A 9771-nucleotide genomic window follows, 5' to 3' on the forward strand; every position below is an offset into this window, starting at 1 on the left:
ATGCACCTCTCGTATAAACCAGATCAAATATATGTTTGTTCACATTTATATGTACAGTAAAGGTAAGCTTGTATTTTTTACTTTAACAATCACATTATCATTTGGTAATAGAAGGAAGTGCTTTTTTGTGGTTCGCTTGTGTATTTTTGTAAATAAAATGTTGTGAAAATGTAAATTTGTTTTGTTTTGATAAATCACCTGAGGTGATTATCAAGGTCATCGTCCTCCTTGTGGTCCACTTACACTTTTATATATAACACTCTAAGGACGTGACCGTTATTTCCTGAGACAAAATAGGGTAATGAAAGAGAGAGAGAGAGATCTGAAGAGGTCCTACCTATTGGGACAAAACACGGCGTGAGCCCAGTTCTTAATACTGGCATGCTTTCCCCCCAGAACATATAGAGCAATGACAGCTTGGTTCTGGTCTCCAGTGTGGATTATATATCTCCATCTCAGTGTGCATCATGGTACAGTATGATAAACTCTTTCACTTGTTTCATAACTTATAAATCAGCTTACGTGGTTGTGTTCACACTTCTCTCTCTCTTACCATTGTAGCTCTTGCAGAGAACGTAGTAATCAAATGTGAATTAGGAGACACAGTATTCCTTCAGCCCAACATCAGTGTTAAAGGCGATGACAGTGTGAGGTGGACATTTAATAATAAGATGCTGATAAAAAACAATAATGTGACAAATAATCCAAGAAAGTATGCGAGATCAGTGCACGGAGTCCTGATTATATGCAGAGGACACAAAAATGATTCTGGTTCATACAAGGTTGAGATATTCAGTAGTTCAGGAATACAGAGAAAACAGCGAACAATCAATCTCACAATCGAAGGTAAGTTACACAAAACATAATTTTTTTTGTTGTGGGTTTATATAGTGGTGTTACAATTCTGACATGCGCTCTGACATTGTGTTGTGTCCATGTTGTGTTGTACACTACACTAAGGATCCTAAATCTCTATATATATATGCAGTGCAGCTTGAAAGTTTGTGAACCCTCAGATATGGTCAAAAGAAACAAAAGAAAGTTATACATTTTCATTACATATTCAATAAAAGTAGTTTAGTTCACAAAAACTCAAAATATGACATTTGCAATAGTATGTGAACCCATGTAGTTAATTTCTTGTAGCACCTCCTTTTCTAACCACTACTTCAGCCAAACATCTTCTGTACCCATTAACCAGTGTCTCACATCTGGTTCTGCAGATTTTTGCCTACTCCTCCTTGCAGAACTCAGCCAGTTAAGAGGTTGGAGGGTCAACTGGCATGTACTGCCCGCTTCAGATCTAGCCAAAACATTTCTATTGAATTTGCACAATTGCATGCAAACTGGTCATGATAAAATAAGAAAATTGTGATAAAACAACAGAAAACTCCAAATTGTTCAGTTCAATGGGTTCACATACTTTCAAGCAGCACTGTATTTTTGTTTAACCAGAAAATGTCTTCAAAATTATTTCAAACCTCATCTCAGGCTTCATTTCAATGATTTCAGGTGATCACTCAAACCTTTGTGAGACCAAGCCTTGCAACAACGTCAATGGAAGTGAACATGTGACATGTGAACATGTGACATGTGAGCAAACCACTAGACGAGGTAATAAAAAAAAAATTTTCAAAGCAAATCCAACATAATACATTTACTTTTAATGGCATATCTTCAAAAATGTGAAGATATTGATTTCACGATATGTGTCTTGTTTACCAGGACACTTGTCAACCATTGTAGTCCTGTCATCCTTTGTATTGGTAACTATTGTTCTAGTTGTGTTTGTGAATACAATGAAGAAAACTCCATCAACAAGGAAAGAAGGTGAGCATTTTTATAATTTTGCATTAATCTAGTTTCCTCTTTTCTCGGTTTATGTTTTACTCAAATGTCTTGGTCATGTGTAACAGATGCTAATGAGAATATATACCAAGAGATGCATGGTAACCTACTGAGAAAGACTCCGACAGCAGAGAACACCACTTTAGATCCAAATTCCTCACATTATGGTAAGTTCAGTTGTGCCTATGGTGCATATGGAATACAGTTACAAATGGGATAACATCATGGGGTAACATCAAGAACATTTCAGGGGTTCAGTCCATGTCTGAAAGCAACTGCACACACACAAACACATATGCACATGTGCTCGCGCATACACACACACACACACACACACACACACACACACACACACACACACACACACACACACACACACACACACACACACACCAACACACAATGTTCTTAATAACTCCTTTTAAAAACAGCTTGACTTGTCTTCCTCTTCTTCCCACTAGATATCCCAATGAGATTTCTGAAGAAAAAAAGAAGCACAAAGAGACAGACTGTTGAGTTTGATGACAGCGTGTACGTATAACAGTCATCATCATCATTGTCATCATCATCATCATCATCATCATCATCATCTTCATGCATGACACTTCAGTGTCCAGATTAGCAACCATAAAGAATAAATGTAGGCATCATGTTTTGTTATAACCGTCGATATAACCGTCGCTCTCCTCTTCTATAACCACTAGGTGGCAGCACTATGTAACTTTAGGTATAGGCAAGTGCCAGACATTCAGCAGCTGACTGAAGCAGCAGTCTTCAGTCTACTTTCAGTATACTATATTATTAAGTGATGAACTATGAGCTTGTGTTTTTTTTCAGCTTTATGGTAAGTTTAGTAGGGATTCTAATTTTTTGATTTTTAAATGATGACAGTTTACACATATCAGATGTTTTGAGATATTCATAGGAGTCTTGAGTATGTAATATCCAGCTACCAACATGGATTCATCCTAATTTGTCTAAGCCTTAATGTTGTACATTTTAAAATCTAAAATGTAAAATTTAAAATCTGAATTAAAACATGTTTAAAATAAAAATAATAGCAAATGGCATTTTTAAAATGTCATAAATTCACCCACTTATCTGATGTAATAACAACATTATTGTTATTTCAATAAAACTATAAGTTGCATTAGAACTGAAAATTATGGAAAGATAAGATATTTTGTAGAAATAAAACCGATGTGTAACATACCAAAGAAAGCGTTTTGTTGAGGTAAGTAAAAGCTCTTTATGGGGACATCATGTGGATCAGGTAACATTACGACAGAGGAACTAGTTGACATGAATCAGAATGGTTTTAATTGAGTTAAGACCTCATAAGAATAAAAATATTAGGAAAGGAAAAATTGGATTACAAATATCCATTTCATGACATGCACTGTATCTTTAGCACAATTTTATACAGACAATGATAATTTATGAATGAAGTAATTTATTTCAAACTGAAATGTTTCTTTCTTTGCTACTGGTTTTATTTTTATTTTACAATTATTGCCACAGTGCTAGACCTATAATAATAATAACAACATAAATAATAATAATAATAATAATAATAATAATAATAATAATGTAAACCATATAAATAATGAAAAAGTAGTAACAACTCGATTAACAATCCATATACAGTTTTTTCAGGTCAGGCCAGCATTTATGTGTTTATGTGGGAAAGAAACGTACATTATTCAGTTTATCAGGTTGCAGTAGCAGTTTCTCCACAAACCCGTGGTCATGTAATCCTGTCACATAGGCAAGTATCGTTACTGCCACAGAGGCGGAAGCTGTGCCACTTATGTTCTGTTAATGAAACATTTATTTAACATGTTTAACGGAACATAAGAAGTTGTGTCCAGAAATTACCACATAAAAGGGAACTCGTAAGTTCCACAAGCAGAATATTATACAACGCTGCACGGTGCTTATGACCGAAACTTTTTTATCAAATTATAAAAAAAAGTATAGATAGAAAAACGAATTAATGCATACATAAACACACTTTTATCCTTTTAATATCAATCAACACATATAATAAAGTCATGTGTCCAGGCAATAAAACCTATGTGGATTCTCTGGCTCAGGCGCTTTGTGAGAGCAGGTCAGGGGTAGAAGGTAGAGAGTCTCAGGACCACATGCAAATTGTGTCAAGGTAAGCCCATGCAAAGGGCCTGTGGGTCATAAATGGCCTCTAAATCTTTATGACCCACCATGATCAAACTTTCCATAATCTACAGGTTTATGACTGCATCTGTTAATGATTCACATGACAGGTGACAAAGATCCACTGAATGCACATGGTTAAAGTCTCTCTCACATCTTCTCTCACCTCTTTTTCCTCATTCATTCAAGGTACTACCTGACTTAAAGAAGAGGTTGTTGTTTTATTTCCCTGTCCTGCACAGTTAATCTAAACCTCTCCCTCTCCTTGTAATGTGCATAATTATTTTTCTTTAGATACAGTGCACAAGATAGATTAATTATTATGGCTTGAGACAGATATAACAAAAATACATTTCTCTTTGTGCACTTCACTCTGAATATAAGCATACATTGTACTTCAGAGGATGGGTAGTTTCAGTTTTTTGGCCCAAAATTATAGAAACATTATAATGAAAGTAAACGGAAGGCAGACCTTCCTTTCCCCTGAAACAGTGTAGGCTACAACTATGTTTTCTATGTTTTAGTAAATATATTACATTACGCAATGTTTTACGTTTGTGTCTTACGTTTTCTGTCTTGAAATTTAGCTTTACTGATTTTGAGAGACAGATCATTTAAACAGAGGACTAGCAAAAATTCTGTTGTCAGTTTTCCAAAATCGCCAGTAGGATGTGAACACTGCTGGTGATGGCCATTGGAGAAAGTGGTGTGTATGGGAAAAGAATGAATGATCAGTAAAGTCAAGTGCGTTTGAGAAATATTCTAAACTGAGGGTAATGAAACAGTAAAGAGGAAAGGCGAGCCAACTACGTTATAGGTTTCGGTGCAACTAACCACCGACATGGCCTACTGTGCCTACTGTGCAGACGCAGTGTCCCACACAATGGCTGTTGCTACTTAACCAACGAAAATTCAATACAGTTGTGCACTGTTGTCTTTGGAGCCCCTAAAGGGATGTGTGCAAAAATTATAATTTTTGTAGGCTAAGAATCTGATGCACATTTTGGAAGTTTCTGGTGAACATGAATAAGTTTCTGGTACACACACAAACGTTTCTGGTGAGCAAGAGGAACAATCTGGTGCACACCAAAAACTTACATGTTTTGGGCTTTCAGTTTCTGGTGAGCAAAAACAAGTTCTGGTGCACATGTAAAAGTTTCTGGTGCGCACAAAATGTGCTGACCTTGAATTATAGACTGTTCCTTTAAGGCCTGGGAAAATGCTGTTTTATAACTATCAGCACATTATGCATAGCTTGCTAAGAGACCCTGGCTTGAGCAATTTGCTTCTATATCTTCTATTGCTTCTATAATCTATGGCTTTCTCTTACTCTGAACAGACCTAACCCTATAGGTCTGAAATTCACCTATGGAATGCCTTATAAGCTAGGCAAGACTATATTTATATAACACATTTCATACATTTGCAAGGCAATTCAATTTGCTTTACACAGACAAATGTAGAGAATAGCAAACTATTCATTAATAAATATATGTATATGAAAGCACAAAAGGATTTTTAATTAAATTGAATTCAAATACATACGACATAATATGGGCATAATAAATCAACTATAGGGCACACAAATGCTGTTGTCTATTTTCCACCCAAATGTTAATAACCTCATGTTTGCCCCTTGGATAGCATAGGTTTACATCATACAGTGCATAGTCCATAGGTACACCATACTTTACTCTTCATACTTTTAATAAAAACAATTAAATGAAGATATGAAGTTTGGTTCCAAAACGCTATATATCCATTTTAAAAAACAGTAATAAGTCATGTTATTTAATTGTGTGCCTCAGGTAATATCAACACTATTGCAGCTGGGTTGTTTTGATTTAGTAAAGATAAATCAAATAACAGAAAACAAATTACAGTTCCACTGAAATGGCCTTTTAAATTACATAACATTTACAAACATTTAAAAAAATGATTCATGAAAATGGAGGATATAGCTTTCGAAGCCAAACTCTTCATATACTTTTGCAAAGCCTGAAAGAAACCCCACACATACCTTAACCATGTATCAAACTAAAATGTAGCGATGACATTTTGAGAGCTACCATACTGCACTGAGGTCAAGTAGAGGTAGGAGACGTTCCAGTGCAGTACGTCAGGTTCATGAAGACTGTATGGGGACATTTTAGTTCTTCATCAGCTGTGCAAGCAGAGTGCTTTTAATACTGCAACAGGCCATAAACACGGTCACAGCATAACATGCTTTCAAGGGACAGACCAAAGTGACTGTGAGAGCAGTTATTAGGAAAGACAGACGAACAGACAGACGAACAGACAGACAGACAGACAGGGGGATGGACTGTAAATGTGCAACAAATGTGTTGCATTGTTTTTTACACATCTCTGTGTCCAGACTGGGACAACACAGTTTGTGTTGTTTCCTTTTTTATTTGTTACACAACATGTGTTGAAAATAACACAATTGCATTGAAAACAACACCACTTGTGTTGTTTAGAATGGATGAATGGATGAAAACAGTCACCCAGCAGATAAACATGTTACAGAATGCACAATGCTGATGATAACAACAACAACAAAAACATCATCAACAACAACAACTACAATAATAATAATAATAATAATAATAATAATAATAATAATAACGCAGTCAAGTCATCTTTGTGAGTTATGAGTAGTGTCAACTTCATATTGTTTAAACTGGATATTACACATTGACATAACATAACTCAAAGCAACAAGATGACTTCACTGAGTTATGCTGCATCTATAAATCATTGTTTTACAATGGGGCTGGACCTAGTGATGGTCAAACTATATCTTAATTTTAGATTCTCATTTAAGACCAAATAAAATGCTCCTCATAGTAAAACAATTAAATCTACCATAAATCCATAAAGAATGATAATCTCCAGAGACTGTGATTTAGATGCTTACCGTATCATTTAGACTCTTGAACCAGTAATATTCCCATTTCCTTTTTCTGGATGTAGATAGATATAGACATACATAGCACATTGCATAATAATACATAATACACAGAGTACTGGGGGCATTCCTCACATGGGAATATTTGGTACGTTAATGTGTGAAGAAGAAATGCTTTTGTGATCACAATCATTTGACATGTTTTGCACTGGATTGCTTTTTCAGTAGTTGCTATTCTTAATTGCATTGTCACCAATCAGAAAAGAACATACTAAACAGAACATTTGCAACTTGTAGCTGTTTGCATGTTATATTGTTTCTTAATTTGAACATATTTAGCAGTGTTACAAATACAAGCTTATCAACACTGGCAAATCCATAGGCATATCTGTTTTATACGTTCCACCCCTGTGGTGCATGTTGATAAAGTTTATGAGTAAGGATTTGATAAAGGTCAGGTACTCAGTAGTCACCTACTCTTCTGTGCCTTGTCTTTGTATGCAGGGGTTGTAAAATGCAGGGTGGGTGATGCTTTCTTTTGTGCTGGGAAGCAGTGGAAGGGGATAGGGCTCAGGCTGTTTATACTGTCTTAAGGGCTAGGAAGGGCTTTGATCTCTGCATTTGAAGGGCCTCTGAGCCTGGGAGGAAACGACACAGGAATCATGCAAAGGTCACCCGACTACAGTCCTATTGTAATCTGGCTATAGCATCATATCACAAGTGACCTGGTGAGCAGCAGGCCTTTGGGATGTCACAGTTTGCGGATCGATTCTGACTTGTCTACTTAGTCCTACAAATGGCTCATGTCATGGCTCATCCGCCTACAAGAACATCACCTCCACGGTCAACCCCTGCCTTTGATCTAAAAAATAAATAAATAAAATCCAGTGCCATGTAATTTCAAAATGCCATAGTCTTATTCAGTGTATATGTATCCAGCATACATGTATTAATCAGTGGGGAAGATCATACCGCCCCACGACCTTAACTGCTGGGGTGCAGTGTGAAAATCCTGCTGTCTTTGCTTTCCACATGCACTGTAGAATGATTAACTTTTATGAGGCTGTATGCCCTCCAGGTATGTTTCTCTCACCCTGCCATAAAGCCATCTCTTCATTTGCACCCGACTTTCGCATTCACTTTGGCCTATAGCCTGTAAAGAAGATAATTAGCACTCACAACATAACCCAGTCAAGTCACCTTGTTGCTCTGAGTTAAGTTATGTCAATGTTTAGTGTCAAGTTTATGTGTAATAGTATGTGCAAGGTGACTTGACTGGGTTGTGTTCGCTCATCTTTCTTTGCAGTGTTGTGTTCCCAATGCTGATGCCACTGCCATCCAGAGAATTCTGTAATTTGCTTTTGCCAAAATAGGTGGCTGAAGTACATCAATTTTAGTGATATCTCTGACGTTCTGGATCATGGATCTAGATTGCAGCCTTGTCTTTATGGTCATCCTCTGTAAATAAAATAAAAACATCCTCTTAGTCTTTTAACAGTCAACTTAATTATGCCAATATCAGTGTTTTATATGTAATTGTGGTGAATCAAACAGATACACGTTTACTCAGTCACTGTTGTACACTCATAAAAGCTGTAAAAAAAGGAATCCTCAAGTAGTTGTTGTTTTACTGACTCAGGTGCGGTCACTAAAATTAGCCAAACCTCCAGTTATGATGAAAGAATGACTCATTTTTGGGGACAAGTTCAGAAACATTCAGCAAATAACCAATTATATTTTGTTAAACTCAAGAAGGATTTACCTTTTATTGTCACATAATGCACCTGAAGGCACTTCCTGACTATGACCTGTGAGGAAATGAATGACATCATTGGAACTAAGGCAGTAACGGTAGTTAGGTAGTAAATAATACTAATAATAACAACAATAGCAGTGGAAATAATCTGTCTGAGATACTGTGGTATATCTTTAAAGCACTATAACATGTGTGGGTAATTGGGCTGTAAATGAAGCGTGGCGCGCGAGCGACTCGACTTTATGCCTGGGTTAGCGCCGCGCTCAGCGACAGCGTCCGAGCCGGGGCCCACAATTAAAGCCGTGTTGATGTGCCTAATTAGTAGAGCGCGGGCCATAAAACGCAGCAGGCTGGTAAACCCACACAGCCATCACATCTGCTGACTGCAGTCTGTTCATCTGTTACCATGCAAGCAGGTGGAGTGGGTACGAGGCAACACAAAAAGGTCCCCTCCTGTTTTGAGGAGAATCTACTTTTATCTCACACAAACAGGTAATAGTCCAGGGTTTCTCTGTCTAAAGTCTTCCTGCTGCATACATGTTTAACTCTGAAGCTTGGATACAGTATAAGTTAAGATAAAAGTAAATCGTTGTACTCCAAACACATGTGCAGAGAGAAGACAGGAAAGAGACATTGTAGGTCCATCTGAAAACATGGAGAATGATTTGGGGGGTGGGGGGAAACGAACACAAGTTGTATACTAGAGAGATACAGTGGGTTACGCATAGAGGTGTGATGCCCTTAACATAAATGTGTATCATCATCTGCATTTGAACAATTTTGGAGACAGCACAACACTCCTCTTCAAATGACACATGGCTCCCATGTGGCTTGTTACTATGCGCAGCTTTATTTACAGAAGCAGATATGGCGTGTCACGTCAATTATGAAAACGGCCCATGTTTTACAACTGTGTGCACTGTTTTCTATTTTACTGCCATAAACAGAGGGAGACTACTCGGGCCTTGACCTCAGGTGGGCTGGAGTTTGCCGTAAGGCTCCTTCAGTGAAATCAAAAGTGCCGGTAGCCTATTGTTGCTGTCCTGGGATAGATTAGCAACAGGCAATAAAACATGACAAC

At 37.1% G+C, this 9771-nt stretch overlaps 1 long non-coding RNA gene across 1 annotated transcript; it reads left to right on the forward strand.

The window, feature by feature from the left end:
- The first annotated feature begins 1767 nt into the window (after positions 1–1767).
- On the forward strand, positions 1768–2584 carry LOC143111359 (uncharacterized). Its single transcript, XR_012984526.1, has 3 exons — positions 1768–1830; positions 1917–2015; positions 2310–2584. It is a non-coding gene; the product is annotated as an uncharacterized LOC143111359 (long non-coding RNA).
- The last annotated feature ends 7187 nt before the right edge of the window (positions 2585–9771 follow it).

This window comes from Alosa pseudoharengus, unplaced genomic scaffold (genome assembly GCF_046254945.1).
Source record: "Alosa pseudoharengus isolate Yale_2024_CS ecotype anadromous, Long Island Sound unplaced genomic scaffold, YU_APseudo_1.1 YU_APseudo_1.1_scf_8, whole genome shotgun sequence".
NCBI lineage: Eukaryota > Metazoa > Chordata > Actinopteri > Clupeiformes > Clupeidae > Alosa > Alosa pseudoharengus.